This window comes from Equus asinus, chromosome 21, assembly GCF_041296235.1.
Source record: "Equus asinus isolate D_3611 breed Donkey chromosome 21, EquAss-T2T_v2, whole genome shotgun sequence".
NCBI lineage: Eukaryota > Metazoa > Chordata > Mammalia > Perissodactyla > Equidae > Equus > Equus asinus.
The window spans coordinates 82,157,505-82,179,419 of NC_091810.1; the positions used below are offsets into that span (position 1 = coordinate 82,157,505).

At 47.9% G+C, this 21,915-nt stretch overlaps 1 protein-coding gene across 2 annotated transcripts in view; it reads left to right on the forward strand.

Moving 5' to 3' along the window:
* The window catches only part of EPHB1 (EPH receptor B1), a 423,113-nt gene that overhangs the window by 286,031 nt on the left and 115,167 nt on the right, over window positions 1-21,915 (forward strand). The window lies entirely within an intron of this gene.

Here is a 21,915-nt window from a genome sequence, read left to right on the forward strand (position 1 = left end):
GCTCATGAGCCCTTTCTCACTGCCAGCCTCCCTCTGCAGGTCAACTCATGCAAATAGAAGTTGAGGCCTCTCCACTTCTCACTTCAGCAGACACTCCCTGTAAATCCTTCCAGCCCCTGGATAAGGTCACCTATAGGGAAGGTAGACCAATGACAAAGTGCTCAGAATGCTGATATGGGGCATTTCTCCCATCTATCTCTCCAGGCTTATCTTCCAACCATCTGACCTGATGTGCTTGAACCAACAGGACTGATCCCTGGAATAAACAGGAACATCCAAGGCCTCCAGTTTGCACATGGTAGACCCTCTCTCCACTCTGCCTGCCTAGATCCTGAGTCCACCTCAGTAAAACCAGACCTCACACGTTTTCCTCTCTTGTCTCTGGGCCAGCTGGCCCTGGGGTTAGACACTCCTTCCTCACCCACTGTGGTCCCACCATGATCTCCCCACCTTGCCCAGAGTAAATCTAGATGTGCCTGTGTGTGTTACCACCCTGTATGTAACCCTGTGCTCTTACGTCCCCAGACACAGAGTGCCAGGATCAGACTAGAAATCAGTAAATTAAAGCCACACTCATCTGTGCTGCTCAGGCTTGAGAGCAGCTCATGGATGCCTCGGGCAGCCCCCACCTCAGTGAGCACTTGGTGAGGGGACCCAGAGGCCTGGCTGGGCAGCAGCACAATGCTAGGCAAAACAAGTGTAAATAAACCTATTATTTTATTGAGTCTCATTATATATTTGATTTATTGTGTGCCAGGGAAGTACTGTATGAAAAAGTCAATTTGTTGGCTTTTATAATCTCATTAGGGTTTCCTTTTAAAGCATTCTAATTGGAGGTGCCATCTGTTCTCTTAAAAAGGCATCGCACATCCCCACAGTAAATAATTTTTCAGATACAAGGAGCATATCTGGAGCTGTGGAGGCTAGGCACAGCCCCATACCATGGTCTTGAGGGCCCCAACTGATTCTGTAGGTGTAGGAAGGCAGGTGAGCACAGGCCCAGCCCAGCCTGAGAGAAGGTGGTTGGGGCTGAGAGGGCACAGGAGCATGTCACTTTGCAGATGCAGTCCTCCATCCATCCAGTCAGGAAACAATTATGGCCCAGTGGGTCACTGGGAGGACCCAGGCAAATGGGAGCTGTCTTTCTAAACTGTACAGGACAGTGGGCATCTACTGTGTCCTGTGGGCATGGGGGAAAGGGGACAGTGTCAGGAGTGTCCAAGAGCCCAGGTCTTAAAGTCTGGAAGGGTCTCAGGTTTGGCCTATTACCATCATCTTCAAATGAAGTTAAGTCAACAGTCACACTCATTCACTGACAGTATTGAAAATTTTATAATCTTACGATTTAAAGGATACTCTTTTACAAGGCTAAAATACCTATAATACACTAAAACTTAATATTTTTAATGAATCCAGTTAATCTCTTGGGACCAAGGCATATATATATTCATTGTATTTTTATAGTGTTAAGCATGTTAATTTATTCCAAATTAATCTAAACATTTAGAATGCCTGACAACTTTTATAGCCCCATGTAGGCTCTTGTTCATTTTCTTTTTAATCTCCTGGGAGAGCCTGGGATCCCCTTGATGTCTGGGAGGTCCTGGCAGCCCTGTGTGTCCAGCCTTGTTCTTGACAAGGTTCGTGGACTCCACAGGGGTTTGGGGGCACCCCAGGTCAGTGTCGAAAGGGCTGGTGGGGCTCCAAGTGAAGGCAGAGGGGGCATAGTGAACTCTGTGTCTGAGTGTGATGATGGTATTGTTGCAGGTCTGTGGGCACCCAGCTCCCTTCTTCCTTCTTCATCCTCCTTGTACCTCTGCCAGACCTGGAGTTCTGGATCTGCTCATAAATATCTGGCTGGTGCCCCCTTGCCCAGCTGTGGCCCGATACCTGCTCATATCCAGGAAGAGGCGTTGTCCCCCTACAGGCTCTGGAAGGAGGAAAAAGAAGACTGAGGGCCAGTGTAAGGGTTTAGGGTGCATGCTGAAGCATGTCAGGGCTGCCCTCAAAGACAGAGGGACGACCTAAGCCATGGAGGCAATGAGGTGGGAGCTGGGGGGATAACTAGAGGCAGGTTACAGGTGACCCCCACCTTTTCCTGCTAATAAAACCCTCTGAATGAAGGACAGTGGGGACCACCCCTTAATGAGGAGTTACCAAAGGGCCCCTGGCAGCAGGGGGAAAGGGTAGAGGTCAAAGGGAAGGTGAAACCCCACTAGCCAGGAGGGTTGTGAAGGTTGTAGGCTGAGGAGCCAGCTCTGAGCTTCGGGCTTCCTGATGAGGAAGTTGCCACCTTCTGCCTCCTGCTGCCCCGCTGCACCACCGCCCAGAGGCCCTGAGGCTCCCCGGGGAGTCCCGGCATCCCCAAACGGCCCCAATCTTGAGTGAGTCTGGGAAAGTTTATTGAATCATCAATTGCACGTAGCGGTTGGAAGACGGGCTTCAGCACTTCATAGACAAAAGTCCAAAAGTCTGAATCTGGACTCTGTCTCTCGCCTTCTCTGTGACTTTGGGCTCATTTCTTAACTTTCTTGCATTCTGTCACTTTATTCTCACAACCTCATAATGATGTCTGCCTTTCTGGGTTGTTACAAGGATTAAGCAAAATAGTATTATGGAGTCTTTGGCACAGTGCCTGGTTCATAGTAAACTCTCCATCAATGTTAGAACTTGCTTTGCTTACATCCCTGGAAAGTGTGAAGATTGCAGCCGATATGGAAGCTTCTGGCATGATAGGATGTTGGAGATCTAAAAATAAAAGTGACATCCTCAGGAGGAGTCCAGGTTGATGCTGCCCCTGAGCGTTGCAGCAGCATCTGTTGTGTGGCCCCAGACCACACAGTCACCTTGGCCTGGAGATCCTGAGGAGAACAAATAAGAAGGTGATGGCCACTGTGGCTGGATGTGCCGTGGGAGAAGGAGGGAGGTGCAGACTGAGCATTTGAGAACTGCAGATGCCACCAAGCCCTCTCGCCCAGGCCTGAGACGGCCTGAGCAGCTGGGCAGGAGCAGTGGGCAACAAGACTGGCTTTCAGTTCTCAGGGAGCAGGGGCTCAGTGACTCCCCAGGGTCAGACACACTTCTTTCCACAGGGGGGTCCAATGGCACAGGAAGCGTGACAGGGTCAGCTGGAGAGAGGGAGCAGCCAGGAAAGCACGAGGAAGTGCACGGCCGTGTGAAGTCAAGCCCCAAAGGCACGTCTTCAGTTTTAAATAATTCCTAGTTTACTGAAGGAGGAAATGAAAAGGAGGAATTTATGAAGCAGGTGAAAATAGATAATTATGCCTTATAAAATTGCTGTCTGTGAAAAACTATGCAGAAGGACTGGTGTAAAAATAATTACCTTGTTACATTTCTGACCACAAAAACCCTTTTTTTGTCACCCACATGGGAGAAACTTTGATGGATCACAGAGACAAGCCCGTGCTTATCTTGTGTCTGTATTTCTTCTTCAAATGCAATGGGTTTCCCTCTGCAGTTTTGATCATAGAAACAGAATGAAGAAGGGGCTCCAGAGGTCATCGTCTTGTCCCCTGAGCCCTCCTGCTGTCCCCTCACATGAGGGGGCACAATGCTGGCCAGCTCTCTGGGGCCCCCCAGAGATCACCTCTGACCTCCCTCCTGACTCACACAGAGAGGCTGGGAAGCTGAGCCGCAAGGCCAGGGCTCCAGGTGTGGTTCTTGATTGGGTGTGACCTGGGGCATGTGACAGCCTCTATGGGCAGGAGCTTCTCATAGGCAGAGCTGGACATGATGGCAGTTAAATCAGGAGGTTATGAGAATCAAATGATAGAATGTCAGTGAAGGATGAAACTTCAGGTCTGCCTCCAACGCCACTACCTCACACAGAGTGGGAGCTACAATCTGGTAGCTCTTAGGAGGATGTTGCGGGTTATCGAGGATGATGGTGACTCGCTCTTACTCTCCCTCCTGACTCTGCCTCCCACAGAGGAGGATAGGAATCTACTCTTGCCTCTGCCATCTCTGCATACTCCAATTTCTCTCCTTTAAGCTCACGTTTCATCCTTTAAGGGACTGGCAGCTCTTCCCTTCTTTCATCCCAGGGCAGCAAGGTGGCCCCTGTGATGCAGGGGTCCTGCTCCTTGGATGGACTGCCCAGGAGTGTGGCATCACCCAGACCCTGGTCTTCCCAGGCAGGCTGTGTGGAATGGAGAAGAGGGCAGCAGGGCCCAGACGGATGACAGGAAAAGAAGGAAGTCCTCTGCGGCCAGGCCTGAGGGCCTCTGGGGCGTTGTGAGAAGTCTGTTAGAACATCAGCTCATCAGCCTTCTCCCACCCATTTTGGACACAGGCCCTGCTGGGTCATGCTCCACAAGGTCGCCAGTGGTGGGTTTTTTCTTTACAGCAGTGATTTTTAAATGCAGTCCCTGAACAAGCAGCCTCAACATCACCTGGGAACTTGGAAATATGGATTCTCAGCCCCTCCCTAGACCTACTGCATGAGAGACTCTGGGGGCAGGGGGTGGGGATGGGGAGGTAGCGACCTGAGTTTTAACAAGCCCTTCAGGAGATTCTGAAGCCGCTGAAGTTTGAGAACTTTGCTTTGGAATTAGGTCATGTTTCTCTGTCCTCTGGTTTATGACTCCTGGGGAGAAAGGCCATCGAGTGAATTCCTGCAGACTGGAACCACAGGGCCTGCCTTCCCCATCCAGGTGATGTGTGCTAGGCTGAAGGGAGAGAGAGAGAGATTGAAAGCCTGTGAAGACCCGCCTGGGGAAGAGGAGGGGGTGTGTGTGGTGTGAGTGTCATCTGTGTTTGAGTGTTTCAAGGGAGGGTCTCATTTGTTCTTAGAACAATCCCACTTGCTCTGGCTCAGTTTCCAGTTCATTCTGACTCTTGGGTGGTTGGAGCATTGTGGAGACTTCCAATGTACAGCATTAGCTGGGGCTGGGAGCAGTGATGGGGGAGAGAAGGGCGTGGAGATCAGGGGACACGACCTGACCTGGCTGGAGCACAACCTGACCAGGGAGGGCTGAGGGAGAAACTGAGGCAGAAGCAAAGTGATTGGTGGGGATCACCTGAGCTCAGATGGAGGAGCAGGTGGGCAGGGAATATAAATGGGTGATGAGCCTCACCCTTCAGATGGTCCTCCTCCACCCCACTTAGCAGGAAATAGGCCAAGAGGAACCCTCTGTGGCCGCCACTGCAGGGAGGGGCCCCTCAGGCCAATAGGACCCTCCTGTTCCACTGGGACAGGAGTCCAGTATTATAAATTGAGGACTGCTTGCTCCTCTACATGTCTACACTTTGGGGATGCGCTTAAATACTCTTCAGAAGTAGATCTTTTCACAACTGTTTACCTCTGTTAATCTACCAGTTGCATCATATTAAAAGAGGGCTGCTTTGTTCAAGCTTAGCTCAACCCGTCGCTGACCAGGGCTGCAGTAAATGATACACCCAGTGTCCCAATCTAGAGCTGAAGAGCTGCTTAATTTTACCCTGACATGTGAACCTTGTCCCACATAAAAGTCTGTCATTTGTGTTTTGAGGGAGAGGTAGCCTGTGTTTTCCTTGAGGTGAAATTCAGGGAAGCTGTTTCCCTGAGCCTGGATTTGGAGCGTTTATACACCTGGATGCAGAACTGAGGGAGTGTGACTACGAGCTGAAAGCTATTTATTAACTGTCACCGCTGTTTCAAGAAGGGTCGGCATTGCCCGTGTAAACACGCTTTCACAGTTCTATAATCGACAATTTCTTTTCACAGTTCTTTGACCCAAATGGGTCTAACCCTTCTGAGGCATCATACAGCGCAGCATGTTAAGCTCCTGGCCAGGCACAGGCGCTGACGTTTGTATCTCAGCATTTCGTGGGTTGTGAGAGCATTGGGAGTCAGAGGGTATTAGCATTCAGAGCAGCCTCCTTGGTCCTAACACCCAAACTCCTCCCCCATGTCAGCCTTGCCTCTCTGACACCCCTGAGAGGTGGTCATTCCTCCGCTATTTTTCTGAACATTTGTGATGACAGACAGCTGATATATTTTGCAGGGTGGCTCCATTCCATTGCCAGGCAACCATCCTCCATCACTGTGGGAGGGATCTTCTGAACTTTGGGTTGGGCCCTGCCTTCCTCTCCTCCTTGCCATTGGTCCGCCATTGAGGACCAATGTTCTGCAGGCCAGTGGTTCCAGTGTGTAAGGACAACATTCTCATCCTTCCTTAGTCACCTACTTTAGGTTAAACATCTGTGATTTATTTCCCAAAGCACATGATTTCTTGAACCCCGTTGTCCTGGCTGGCCTTTTCTGAATCTTTCACATTTATCAATAAAACTCTCAAATTATGCAGCCAGAATGCAATATGTGACCCTCACCCCAGAGCGGGGTCAGTGGAAACGTGATGGATTTTCTGCTGTGACTGGATCCTGTGAATTGCTCACTGTGGTGCAGCCCTGACACTGTGGGCTCCTACCAGACTAATTGGCCACTAAACCTCCATTGGTTTTGTTTGTTCCTTCAGGAAATGCTGCCCATTTGGGTCTCTCCTTTTGTGTACTTATAAATGTGACTTCAGAAACTTTGCCTTATGGATTCAGACACAGCGCTCTTTCAAGTATAGATCATTTTGAATACTAATTTTTATCTTTCAAATGAGAAGTATTAGTGTGAGTTGTTGGGAGTGTGGCTCTAGTGTCTGTGCCTGGGTTCAAGTCCTGCTCTGCCACTTGCCAGCTGTGTGGCATGGGGCAACTGAGATGGCTTCTCTGTGTCTCCATTTCCTCATCCATGAAATGGGTAGAGTGCTGCTGTCTGCCTCACCGTGTGGTCAAGGGTATTAAGTGAAGTAACCCTACTTGGAGCAGTATCCGGCACACAGGAAGCATTCAGTGGAAGTAAGTTATTTTACTGTATTACTATTATTGGAGTTGCCTACCCTGCTTCGATGTTATTTTCAAAGCAGCTAAAACCCAAGCCCTGGCATTATCATTTAGCTAACACTTCTTCCTTTGGTACACAAGTATCTGTGTACTTTTTCAGTTACTGTTGTTGAAATCTAGGTATGCTCTCTAAACTTTTTCTCTGCAGGCTCATAAACTTTTAGAAAAAGAAACAATGTCATTTGGCCTGACTTAGAGACACATGCTGGTTCTTGTCACTCTTTCTTTGAGGCTCACAAAGCACTGATTTACCTGTGAAGTTACAGAAGTAGGAGGGGATGGAGGTAAAATGTATTCATTTAATCTACTCTCTCCTCTATCTTGAAAATCAAAACAAAACTGTCCACCCCATGGCCTTAGGCCCCTCTCTTGTCATGAATGCCTCTTAGCAGTGGCAGGCAATGGCTCTGATGTCAGATTTGCAGGCTCTGGTCCCAGTGGGACTGGTCTGGGATGGATGCTGGAACTTGATGATGGCTGTAGCCCAGGGTTCTTGAATCTTCCCTGCTCCGTTTCTCTTCCTCAAAGGAGAAGCCATTTAGAAGTGAGTGGCTGTGCATCCTCTGTCCTCTGCCAGCATCTCACCTCATCCCCAGGAAGGAGGATGCCTTGCTTTGCACACTCTGAATAGTCTACACTGGTTTGAGTTATTTAGGTGCAGGGCTCTCTCTGTCCACTGGACTGGAAGCTCTGTGACATGATAATCTGATCTTTTTTACTCCCTCTGTGACCTTACACAGCAGGTGCCCAACACAGTCAAGTGGTAAGAGCCCTGCTGTTGGGAACAGGTAGACCAGGGTTGACTCTTGGCACCATCCTCCCATTGCGGTGTGGCCTTGGGTAAGTTACCTAACCTCTCTGAATCTTTGTTTCTTTCCATAAAATGAGGATATTGTTTATTAGTGTGCCAATTGTGATGACATATGTAAAAGACCCAACTCAGTGTAGGACATAGTAAATCCTCAATAAGTTGTCTTTGTTTCGGTTGTTATGAATAAAGTTTAAGAGGTGAGTCTTGAATCATATCTAAATTGCACAGTTTAAAATAAGAACAAAAGAAAAGTGTCGGGGAAATGGGCATTTTAGAGCAAGTGCTCCTGGAGAGCCATCCTAGATTGGCTGAATTCTGACACCATCGTCCCCTGTCTCCACACCATCACAATGTGATCACAAATCCGTGTATCATCTGTGCAGACCCTCTTGTCCCTAGCATCTCACAGTTGGTCCCCGGATTAGACTAGGGTCCTGGTTCTCCTAGTCTCCCCTCTTCCATCCATATAACTCAGCATCAGATCCTGATCCAATTCTGATTCCAGAGGCCAAGCCCAAGTCCCATCATGGGGTCTGGGATGTATCTCACTGCTAGACCTCTGGCCATTGTCTGCTTTGCAGTCACCTTTCAAGGTCATCACTGCCAATCAGTCCTGGAACCCATATCGACTCATGGCATCCCCCTGTTACTGATCATTGACCCTGTCCAGGAGCCAGGTTCAGAATCCATCCTCAACTCCATTGCACTGGGTGGGATCCCTGGCTCCACCCCCTCTTTCATTCCCTGACCCTCCAGTTGCCATATTGGAAATCTGGTACCAGCCAACCCTCTCCCAAACCAGGACTGTCATCTTCCAGATTCCCTGGTTTGGTAACATTTGTAGATGCAGCAAGGAAGCTAGAGCTAGAGACCCACAAATCTCATTGATGGCTTCGCTTGGGTGTGACAAAGGCCAGGGGCCCCAGGTGTCTTTGACTGTCATCAGAGATTTAGAAGGAAGCCACTTTCAACTTAGTGTAAGGATATATTCTGAACACTGTCCAAGAGAGCAAAAGTCACCTGACCAGTTAGTGATCACCCCGTAACTGGAAGTGTACAAAGGAGTGCTGGGGATGCTGCCAAGAGGGCTTCTGAAATGTGTGGGAAGTGGGGTGAAGCAGAGAGAAATGGGTCTCATAGTCAGTTTGGGCATGTCCCTGCTCTCTGAATTATGTGTGGCATAGGACCAGGACACCAGCATTTATTTTGAAACTGTGTTTCTGATCCTCTGAGAAACTTTCCACATGATTGCCTGGGAAGTACCCGGTCAGAGTCAGACACCTGAGAACTGTTATGATATGGGGCTGGCTGTGGGCTTAAAGGATGGACTCCCCAATGGGAGTCCCTCTGAGTGAAGGTCAGATTTTGTGCCCTTGCCCAGTGAAAGGGCTTGTGTGCAGGTCTCATGAGGGTAGCCGTGCCTGTGCCTGCACCCCCTGCACAGCACAGGAAGGCTGTGAACCACCAAGACCCAGGGGCAGAGGCCTCTTCTGAGCACACCTCCTGTGCTGTGTGTCATGGTGCTCCACCACACTGGCTCCAAGCCATTGGATCAGGAACGTAAGTGCATAGCAATAAGCCTAATGTAATAGCTGGCACTGATTAAGGTCTTACCATAAGTTAGGCTGTGCTAAGCCCCTGACATGGATCTTTCTCAATTAACTTCACAGAATATAATCTAGGTACTACTGTTATTCCCAATTTATAGATGAGAGAGCTGAGGCCCAGAAGGGCTAAGTGATCTGCCCCAAGCTCCCACATCTGTGAGTGGCCGGGCCCAGATTTCCACTCAGGCCTGCCAGGGTTCAGGGCCCTTTATCCTCAGTGCTAGGCTGCTTCCCTCAGGAAGGAGGACTGTTGCCTCTGAGGTGGCCTGGCACCAAAGTAACGTGATGTGTGATGGTGAAGGATGCGTTTCATCTGCTAAGACTTGTCAAGTGATCTCTGTGCAATGAACAGGGCACCAGCACTCTCGCCCATGTTATACCGTCCCCATGAGTGGGCATTTGGGCTAACTCTAGTGTTTCACTAATACAAACAATACTGCCATGAAAATGTTCAGACACACCTTGGGGCCCATGCCATTGTATCTGTGGAGGAAATTCACCTAGAAACAGAATTGCTGGGTTGCCGGGCACATACACTCAGAAAGTCAATCAATATTATCAAAATGCTTTCCCAAAGGACTTAACCAATTGACACCCCTACTTGGATCTACAGCTTGCTTCCCCACATGCTGGCCCAACTGGATGTTCTCAAGACTTTTAGTTCTTTTCAGTTTGATTGACCTCCTTGTGTTCTTGATTAGTATTTCCTTGACTATAAGTGAGTGTGTATTTTTCATCTTTATTGACCAATTTATTTTGTATTCTGGGAGTTGTCTGTTGATAACCCTTGCCCTTATTCTATTTTAAAAAATTGATTTCTAGATTCCCATTAATTATGTGTGACATCCTGCCCCCCAGCTCTTCACTTATTTTTAACTCTGTTTATGGATACATTTGTTTTTTGTCATATCCAGGTTTTTAATTTTTGAACTCAAACCTGACCGTATTTTTCTTTCTGGTTTTGGAAATTTGTGTTCTGGCTTTTTGCCTGGATTTGTGTATGTCCTTCTCACTCTAAGGGATGGAAACACTCACTTATATTTTCTTTTAACTCTTTAGATAATGTTTATGTTTAGCTCCTTCCTCAATCTAGAATTTATTTTTGTATAGGATGTGATATTAGTATTCTGACTTATCTGTTGTATCTTACTTGTCCCATCGGCTCCACCTGAATTGTCTACATGTCGGTGAGATGACCCTTTGACTTTAGCCTAAATGGCTCTACGTACTTCTCTTTATTCTTTCCCATTGACTGTTTTGTCTGTTCTGGCACCAGTTGTAAGCTGTTCTAAAGATGTTAGCTTTCTAGTATGTTCCAATAACTAGTAAACTATGTCTCTACATATTGTTCACTGTCAAAATGTCTTTCCCATTCTTAAACAATTTTTCTTCAAGATGAACTTTGAAATTAGCTTGACACAACTCATTAAACAATACTGTTAAATCGTGGTTGGGGTTGCATCGACTCTATGGATTCCTTTGGAGAAGGCTGTCATCTTTATGATATACATCTCTCCATCCAGGAGCATGGCATTCAGTCCTTCTTTTGTGCCTTTCAGTAAAGTTTTATAGTTGTCTTCATATGGGCATTACACAGACCCTGAGAGATTTAATCCTACGTGTTTTATGGGTTTTGCGGTTCTTGTGTATAGGTCCTTTTTCATTACATTTTCAAAGAGGTTATGATTATTGTTAACAGATGACATCCAATGGTGGGAGTAGAGGGCTTCCCATCCCTGGAGGAATCAAACAGAAGCTGGCCAACCCGGTAGGGACTATAGAGGTCTGTTGCCACTAGGGACACACCATGACCTCCAGTATTTCTTCCTATTCCAAGAATGGGTGTGTCTGTGAAGTGTCAGAATCAGGGCTTGATTTTGGATGAACTATAACTTTCTGGGAAGTATACTTACCTTTTTTGATTTCTCTTTTTGTTCTCTTGACCTTGAAATGTTGTCTTTAGAACCTGGGCCTCTTCTGTATACCTGGAGAGAGGCAGCACATGTCTCCTTAAGAGCTGCATGAGACAGCTTCTGGAAGATTTCTTCTGTGTATTCCCAAGGAAAATGGAATGAATAATCCATGAATATTTAACCCATATTCCAGCTGTTATCTAGATGCCATTCTGATATACAGCCTCTGAGAAAAGGATGGAGAATTATGACAAGTGGAAAGATTTCTGTCATCCAGGGAGAGGGCTCTTGGTCATTTCTGAAGAACTGTGGAGATGCAGGACTCCTTCATGGGTAGCACCCTCTCTCAGGGGTTAGTGGGGAGATAGGACTGCTGATTATGCAGTAGTCTTGAGGCCTCCCACCTGTCACCAACTTCTCTTACTGCATGAACAAGGGGCTTATCCAATCTGGTCCAGAGGGTTATCTTCTTTTAAAAGATACCTTGAAAGGTCTATGCCCTTCACTTGTCAGCATGTGGTATCTGAAAGTTCACAGTAGGCTGTGTGCTATGTGGGACTGGCCAGGCTCCGCTCTCCTGAGAGTGGTTTGAGGATCTGAGATGCTCCACCTGCAAGGCTTCCAGCATTTGTGTGAGCCTCATCCCTGATGGGCCTTGGTCCAGTGGCTGCCAACCAGCTCTCAAGATGCATAGCATCAGTTTGCTTGTTCTTGATTCCTGTCCTAGGTTCAATCTCCCCAGTCACACCTGCATGGAGAGAATTACCCACCTCTAGGCTGTGTGAGGACATATGAGATCAAATGGGTAATTTGGGATGGTTCCGGGTCTGAGTTTGCATCACTTGGAAATGAGATGCCAGAATAAGTTGCTCTGTGGGAGACCCTGCCCAAAGAGGGTGTATCCCATTGTTGTGCTCAAGACTGAAGTGTGTCCCAAAGTTCTTTGACTTCAAGAAGACCGTGACTGGCTTAGACTGTTGCCTGTGATGAAAGCAAGCACCTTTCACCTGCCCTGGCAGGGAGTGAGTGGCCTAGAGTACGAATCCCTCAACAGGAAGACCTATGGCAATTCTTTCTCTGAGAGATTACCTGGGTCAGAGATGCCATGAGCAGGGCCTGGGAATGTACAACCTGCCCCAGTGTAGGGTAGGAGCTCTGTATACAGGTGTGGGAGATCCCACAGAAGAGGTCTGCTTGGGGCCTCAGGAGCCCTAGGCAGGAAGATATTCTTCCTGCCTCACAGGGCCTTCAGGTCAAATGTTCTGGATGGTGTCTTTTATTCATTGTACAGGTGTGCACCCTGTCACTCTTTCTCTTCTAGAAGGTGAAGAGATGGGCAGGGATTCCTGGGTAACTATACTAGACAGTCCTTTATGTAGAGTGCACTAAGGTACACTGAACACTTCAGTGCAAATTCTGCCATCTGATCCCCTCATGAATGTGAAGAGGGCAGTGTCCCCTCCAAGTCCCCATTGCACAGTGCCTGGCCCTCTCCAGCCCCAGGGGTGCATCTCCACCAGCCTTGTCAGTCAGTGATTGGTGTGGCTATCATGTGGGTATCCACCTCCCCTGCAGACCTTGAGCTCTTCAGGGTAGACGTCAGTGAACTTTTCATACCATAACCTCACATATAGGGCATAACGCAGAGTAGAGTTTCAGTAAACATGTATGGATTGACCAGTCAAGAATAATGAATGATTAGGCTCAGAGACTATAGGTGATCTGCCTAAGGTCATACTATGGCAAAGCTGGCACTCTGCCCCGGGTTTCTGTTTGTGAGTCCAGTGCATCTTTCACCACTCCCAAAGGCCTCTGAGACTAGGAAATAGGTCTTGAAGGCCATGTCTTTGAGATGATATGACCTATTGCCCTCTTTGACTTGAAGTGTCCAGGGGCTCTACAGGGGAGTATCATGTCAAAGCTTCCCTCTCTTTGGCCTCACCTTGGCCTACAAATAGAAAACTCAACCTTCTGTGCTTCCTCCACACAGGCAGTGATGTGGGACTGGCTGTAAGCACATTCCTACTGAGATACGCTGCCCGTCTGGGTGCAGGGGCCTCAGCCGTCCTCCAAGGGCTTCTGCAGCCCTGTGGAAACCTAGATGCTCAGGCCACGTAGAGGGGCTGTCTCTTTTTCCAGAAAGTGAAATCCACCCCCTTTCTCCCAGACAATTAGCTCCCTCAAAGCAGGAGAAACAAAAAGTACTTTCTATAAACATTGGTGTTTGGTGGAATATGTAACACTAGGTTCTTTAATGCTCCCGAAATCCCTCTCGGCAGGGTCCCTCCTTGTTTTGACTAACCATTTCTCCTTATTACTAACTGTTATGATTGGGAGAATTGCCTGAGCACAGGCCCAGTGTTTCCAAGACCCTAATGAGTAACACGTGCAGACTTGCTCAGCATGGTCCTGGAACCACAGTTGCTCTGTTTCTGCAAGGAAGCTACTGGAATGGTTCAGGAATAAGAGCTTTCTGCCTCCATTAAAGACGTACCCCCCAGGCCCCAGCACCCAACTGTATTTGCATCACACCTGCACCTTACACCCTCAGTGCCTCCTCCTGGGTGGAACAATTGTTGAGGTTGGACTTTGAAACTGGCCAGGCCTGCTTTCAAGTCTTGATTCCACCACTCACCAGCCACATCACTTGGGCAAGTTACTTAATATCTCTGAGCTATAGTTTCCTCATATGTAAAATGGGGATAATAGTTCCTACCTCATAGGATGTTAGAAAGATGAGATTTCATTAAGTAATGGACCAAAATGCCTAAGATAGTATTTTGCATATAGGGCTTAGCATTAAAACAAAGTTCAAAATACCATATAGAACTCCACTGGAATGGGAACCAAAGACGTCTCTCTGTTTTTCAGCTGCTCCTTCTAGAAGTCCACTGCAGGCAAACAACTGACATTAATCACTCACTCAGTGGCATGAAACGAATGAGTTCCACTAAATCAAAGCCTTGTCTCTCTGACGTCCGTGCAGATGGCACAGGTGTCTGTCCCCAGAAAGCCTATGTCCCTGGGGTTCATATTAAACTGACTTCAAAGGTGGCATAAAATTGGAATGTTGGGATCTCAGGGACATTAGGAAAAGTAAAGCAACATGATTTCCCCAGGTTTCAACATCCTCTCCTCCTTGCTCCGGGGAGACAGCCTACATTTTGAGGAGAGGAGCCAGCGTGCCTGAGCTTTCAGTGGGACAAGCCCACTTGGCCGTCCTGTCCCTGATGCCTCAGGCCCCCAGCACAGCTCCCTCTTTGGTAGGAACACCTCAGACACCATCACCTTCACATTGAGCAAAACAGTTTTCCGAATGCCTGGTGCTCATCACTCACAAATTGTAGACGATCCTTGGCCTATTTTTTCCAAAAGTCCCAAGCCCTGCTAGGCTTACACTATTGAGAGGAGGATGCCCCAGCAGTCTGTCCACTTGGATGCCACTGCTTTCCACCAGGTCCCTGATAACTTACTCCTGGTTTCCTGATATAGCCTCAAACAGCCATGCCCTCATCCCCCAATGATAATACCTGACAATCCCTGCTGCCACTGACCTCTGTTACTGTGTGGCTATTGGTGCCTGACATCAAATCTCTAGAAGCTCTCCCACTGCCATGGAGGGAGTCTCCCTGAAGGGCATGGGGAGCACGCAGGCTTGTGCCCCTCTCCAAGGTCCTGAACCAGCCACGTCACAACCCTTCCCTCAAGGACAATGGTCATTCCTGTCCAATCTCTCCCAGGAATTCTACAACAAGTGAGGGAACGATGGAAGAGGAATTGGTGTCTCAGGAGGGAAGGAGAGAGGGAGGGAGAGAGAGCTGAACTTAGTCTGGGAGTGTCATAACTACACATGGCAGCTAGGAGGAATAAAGAGAGGATATCTGTTTTGACCTTGTTTTCAAATAACCAGTTATCAAAGAATCACAACTGAACATGAAGCTGATTTCATGTTTATTTGACAACTCTACTACCTTTCTGACAGTTGCAAACTTTCCCTCTGTTGGCTAATGCTATCCTCCAACCCACCCTGCTTTCAGCCCTGGATGCTATACTGAGGGCAAAGGCATAACAACCGCTCTGATTTAGTTTCCTGCATATTTTGCCTCCACAGAAGACCTCCAAAGTCCCCATTTCCTCTCTTGCTCTGCTCCTTGACTTCTATATATCTCTCCATAAATCTCAAAGACCTTTTCCCCTTCTCCAGGAAGCTTTCCAATCACACAGACATGGTTCCTTTAAGTATCTATGTCATGGTGAGCAATGGGTAAAGAGATGTCCTGATAGAATTATCATTTTTGATGACCAATCCTGGACTACCCTCACCCATGTCTTCCTGGCCCCTCACACTACTCTTTTTTACCATCCCTACCATGATGTCGTTTTCTGGTCTCCTTCTCTAACCCCTCTTTACTCAGTCCACATCTTGACTCTTCTCAGCCATGGCAACATTACCTCTTTGAATTCTCTCAACTCACAATATTCAGGAATCTTGAGTATAAAATATCCTTCTTGGCTCATTCCCAGACCCTATCTCCCCTCTTTCTTCTAAAGGGAGATTGAGTAGAGGACACAGTTTATTGTAGGAGTAAAGGAGGAGTTTCCTTGCCCAGAGGTGAGGGGAGAACAAGCAAGACCAGATACCATGTCAAAGCCAGACCACCTCTTGGGAGGCCAGGGAGCATATGTACAGGTTCACACAGAGGTTATGAACCCAGGATATAAAAGAGCTGGACCCATTTTGGGGACACAACCTCATTCCCAAGACTAGGGTTCTGTCCCTTTCTGGGTGTGCTTGCAGGCATTAGGTGGCCCAGACAATATAAACAGGGACAGACAGCCTCCAAGGTGCTTCTCCCCAAATATAGCTCCAAGCTGTGGACAGGACTCCCAGATACCATGTCTGAATATTTTGTTCTGTATTGATCTTACCTTTTCCAAAACATCTGTAACTCTTTGTGTCCATATCGCTTACTTGGATCCGTAACTGGTTATGTTCACAATTCCAAGTACTCTGTGAGTATGAGCTCTTGCCTCACTAATAAGCATATGGTTTCCCCAACCCCATGGGCTGTAACCTCCATATCCTCATGGCTTTCACAGTGCTCAGCACAGTTCTGGGTAGGGGAGTCTCTGCTCAAAGAATGAGTGGCTGAATGATATCAGTCTTAATCAGATGAGTGGGTTAAGGTTCCAAATCATCCAATAAAGATAATACTAATAACAATAGCAGCTGACATTGACTGAGTTCCTCTGTGTACCAGCCACACAGCTAAACTCCTTGGGCATATTATCTCATTAAATCCTCAAAACTACCACTTTTCAGATGAGAAAATTAAGGCTTAGAAGTTCACCTTCTCAAGGTTTGCCAACAAGGGAATATTTTTTAGCTAGGTTCCTGTGAACATTTAGGGCGGTCATTAGTTGGTTTCAAAGACTCCTCAGAGTCTCTGAAAAACCATGAGTGTGTTCAAGAACATGTTTATTTTTCTTCAGAAAAGCTCTGTTGCTTCTATCAGATACTCCAAGGGGTCCTTGACCCATGGGGAGGACCCCGTCTCTGGTCTGATGTAGAGCAGCAATTCCAGCCTGCAAGGGAGGTCTCCCAGGAGAGCATCGCTTCGCCATGCTCGTCACCCTCACCAGCTCCCCAGGGGGAGGGGTCTGAGGACATTGACCCAGCTGCAACAATGCATGGTTAACTGGACACTGCCTGCTTGGCACCTTGGACAAGCCTGAAATTCACATCCTAATTCTGAGACCAGGAAGTTGGCCTTATTAAGATTCCTGATAAAGGAATTGGCTCTTGGGGCTTACCTGTCTTCAGAAGATCTCTCCTTTGATACTCAGGAGTGCTCTTATTTCCAGCCTAATGCTTACAAATACACTCACTCTCTCCCACCCATCCTGCCTCTCCATTCTTTAAAAAAAAAATCGTCTGGCTCAAATCACATTAAAAAGTGGAGATTCTGTCTCAATAGGGCAACTCTTGGGCTAGCCCTATGGCTCTAGAAGGATCTTTTCTGGTTGCTCTTTGAGGTTCCAATGCCAACCCTGCTCCACACAGGCTAAGCCAAATTCTCAAGTATCCTGAAAGACAATGGAGACTCATCCGCATAACCCAGGACCCACCACGTTCCTTCCACTCAGACAGAGAATCACAGCTCAGCAGTTTTCCCATCCTTTAAAAAGACTGAGTTTCCTTAGCCCTATTAACTGGAAGCTTCCATCAGTAGTAACCGTGGCAACAGATCAGAGTAGCTTCAAAAAGCCTGTCTGTATGTAATTAAGAAAAAATGAGGACACGGACACAAAGTCAGGAGCTTAGACAAGGAGGCCCTGGCTCTGAGCCCTGCCACCACACTTCCTGAGGGCTTTTGTGGACAGAGAAGGCAGATTTTCTTCTTCCTCTGGCCTCCCTCTCTAGTCCCTCTTGAACGTTCTTGTTTGGTTGTCTCAACTGGCCTTCCTCCTGAAGATGTTCCTGGGGGCCCTGGCTCTGGACAAATGCTTCCTGCAGAGGTAGGGCCCCAAACCCAGGGGGTGCAGCCTGGGCAGGTAGGAAGTGGCCCTAACACCTTCCTCTAGGGAGATTTATTCAGAGGCCAGATCTGCTCTGGTCAGGGTCTTCATTCAGGCACAGGAGAGGCCGAGCAGCCTGCTTGCAGGAATGTGCCCTGATCATCAGGATGATGGAGCACAGACCTGGGACCATCATCATTCTAGCCGCCCAGACACCGGGCCCTGGCTTGCCCAGCTGGGAGCAGACCTCATGGGTAAAGGGAGGGGAGCTAAGCATTGATGGGAGGTAGTCTGAGCCTCGTGGCTGTTTTATTTCATTGAACTTATTTTTATCTGAAATAATCTCTTTTATCTCTATATTTTCTTCTTTCCTGTCCATTTTCTCTCACCAGAGTGTAAGCTCCGTGGGAGCAGAAGTTGTCTGTCTTGCTTTTTCCTATCTTCCTAGTGCCTAGAACAGTACAGGGAGTATTTGTTACAGGGGTGAATGAGTGAATAAATGAATAATGAATGGGGTCACAAACAATGTTTGTGACCCAGATTCTGGTCACCTCCACAAATGTGCACTGTGAGCCCAGGCACTGGGCTGGCTCTGAGATAACGACACATCTCTGCTGGTGAGGAGGCTGGTGGGGAAGGACCCAGAGCAGGTCGTGTTCACGCTCCTCTAGCCCTCTGAGTCCACTCTCCAGGGGAAGACCATTAGAGTCTATTCCTGCTCCTTGAATGGAAAGGATTCAGGTTTCTGCAGTCCTGGACTCAACAACTATGGCTCCCACAGGCCCCCGTTCATACCCCACAGATGCATTTGCTCTGGAATGCAGCCATGGATGAGAAGAAGTCGTTGCTTCAAATGAAGGCTGTTTCTAAATAAATATGAAAAAGACTTCCTAGAAACCCACTGTTTTTCTTCCTAAGTGGGGAGTAAATGAACAGACACGAGCAGCACCGACCAGAGTTGGTCTCCCCAGCTGCCACCACACTGTCGAGTCAGGGACAGGGCAGGCCTCTCCAAACCAGCTCCTCACTTGGCCCCTTTATCTCACCAAAGCCTCTACCACTCAGGGTCACAAACAGTGGGTCCTCACGGGTGCTGCTGCATCCTCCATCATCCCCAAAGTAGGGCATCCTGTCTCATGCTGCAGAAGGGTGCACACATGTGACCTTAAGCCTTGCACACTGAGCAGAGGTCAAAAACCTCTAGTGGAAGGGGCCTCTGTTGGGCAAAGTGCTGGGCATGGGAATCACAGAGACAAACCAGCCACCAGCCCCTGCCCACAAGGAGGCCACAGCATGGTGAGGACAACACGGAGGAAGAGACCATCACAATGCAACAGTGGAATCTGGGCTAGGCATCTAGAAATGGGCTTATGGAAGCCCAGAGGGGCAGTGCACGACTGCAGACATCAGGAAAGCCTCCTGGTGGAATGGGTGCTGGATCTCGAAGGGTGAGCAGGAGTTCCTCAAGTCGATAGGAGGGAAAGAATTCCAGACAGAGGAGAGAACCCTGTGCGGAGGCTCCGGGGCATGAAGAGAGCTTAATGTGCACAGGAAATCCCAGGAATCTTCCTATTGGCCACAAGATGAGGGGCAAGAGACAAGTGGCCAGAGATGAGGTCAAGAACGTTAAGACTACATGGGGACTTGAAGGATGTGGAAAGGAGGTAGAATTTTGGATCACTGGGGTTTGAGCAGAGGAAGGCTATGATCCCATATACATTTTGGAACTCACACTCTGGCAGGAGAGAATGGGTGGGAGAGATGCAAAGTGAAGTTGGAGAATTAATTAGGAGGCTTTTGCAATAGGGCAGGAGAATTGACAAGGCCCCTCATTATGAGGTAGTAGAGATATAGGGGCAGGGAAAGAGCTGAGGAAAAGGAGATGGAGCTGACAGACTGTGTGTTGGGGGGCACAGAAGATGTGGCTCCCAGGGTCTAGCTGGAGACAACACGGGATATCAAGGAAGGTAGGGACTGAGTTGCAGTCCCTGGATTTGTCAAGTAGCAGTCCAAAGGGAAAGCAGGTGTGGCCAGGGGGTGGGGAACTAACCAGCCTGCAGGTGGCCAAGCAGGGAGAGAGAAGAGCCAGCAAGTGTGACTCCACCTTGGAGAAGATTGGCTGGAGAGTGAAAAAGAGATGATGTGCGATGTAGAGAAATGCTGTGTAACAGTGTTTGGGTTTAAAAATGCCAACAACCTGTGCAAGTTCAGTGGAGAAGTTGGAGTCAGGGGAGAGGGTGAAGTCAAAGCTCAAGGGAGAAGGAAGATAACTGAAGGGGGTAGGTCTCTGAAGGGTGGGCAGGATGGGTGGTCAGTCTCCCTGACAGTACTTGTCTTTGCCCCTCCACCCAAGGCCTCTCTCTGGGTGATAGCCTCAAAGTGTCCCAAGGACGCAGTAAGATAACATTGTTAAAGGACTTGCCCCACACCTAACACAGAGCAAGCACTCAGTGAATGTCTTTATTACGAGTATGAGAAACAGTGGTCCAGCTGTGGGTAGGCTGTCTGCTGTGAAGATGAGACAGCAATGGCATTGACCACTGGGAGCTTATGGTCTGAGTCTTATCAGTCTGTGCAAACAAACATGTCCAAGACAGGCACTGGCCCATACAGATGGTAATGAATAGTGTAGTGTGAGCTGAGACCAGCCCAGCCCAGTAAGAGCCCACCTAGGGTGATACCGACTCCCCTCCCAGTACTAGCTGTGTGCTGATTCAAAAGAGATGAATGTTTATCCCTGGGCAGATGGGTGGGGAATTCTTGAATGCTATTTGCAGGACTTCAGTAAAAACGCGTCGTGAATCCTGCCCTGTCACAAGCGTGTATGGACGTTGTGCTTTAACTCAGCCCTAATAGGCTTTATATAGTACAGTACTGATTTTCTTTCATGTTATAATAGAATCCGATTTAATATTTGCCTTCTGCGCTAGCTGCTTGCTGTTGACTGATTCAACACAGAATCCTTCCCTAGTGCCCCCCGACCTTGTTGTTATTCCTGCATTTTGTGTGTTGGCATTTGATTCCTGTCTCCAGCATGAACCAGTTTACACATGTCTTCCTTCAGCTGGCGACAGTCACGTGCGTGAATTCTGAATGCATTACTATCTGGAGCAGCTGCTCCAGCAGACCTACCACTAGGAAGGGGGGCTTTCAGGCAGGATTCATTCCCATCATTTAGACATTGGGGATATGCAAAGCTCAGCTTGGGAACCTGAGGCTGTGATCTGTTCTGTTCTTGGGTGGGAGATTCTCCAACTTATTCTTAAAACGCGCAGCACTGTGGCCATTAATTCAGCAACATTTTGCCCTCCTACGAAATGCTAGGCTTTCTAGAGTTTTTAACGAGGCATTTCAACCTTTGCCAGAGTGTGAACATCAGCCATAGACAGAGCTGTCCAGAGAGAAGAGGCCACCCTTCTTGAGTCCCAGTAAGCCTAGCTGCTTTGTAGGAGAGAGAGTCTGTTCAAGTCTCCTGTGATCCATGTGTGGATCTGACCACCAACATTTGGAGTACGATATCAGTGCAAGGCTAGAGTTGGATACAGCATTTCCTTTAGTAGGAAAAGATAGCTGATGTCACTAGCAGGCAGCACAGGGCTATAGTTAAGAACGTGAGCTTTGCAATCAGGCAGGTATGGGTGCCCACACTGGCTTCAGTTCTTATAGGCCACATGATCTATAGCCCGTCCTCATTCTCAACTTTAATTTCCCTTCCTATAAAATTGAGTTAATTATTGTATCTTCCCTGTAGGATTCTTGAGGGGGATTAAGTGCATGTAAAATAGCCAACAGAGTGTCTGGAACAAACACTTTTTGTCCCCTGTGCTCTTCTCATGTCATGGGGTCAAAAATGGTGGCTGCATGAACCTGCCATCCAACTTTGCTTCTTGTCTTCATGCACCAACGCTTGTGCAATGTGAATATTTATCTTTCCATAACCAAGTGTTCTGGCAGGCTGTCCTACAGAGAAATACCCATACCACCATGCACAGACCACATTGATCCCAAATTGTGGGAGATTTTGTGCAGGATGCCAGGATATGTTGGGGCTTTTGACAGGCTGCTCATATCCCTCAACCACTGAGTTCTACATCAGTTAGGACAAGGAATCCAGTGTGTCCAATATATATATATATATCATTGACAGTAAAGCTGGCTAGAGGATGCAGCT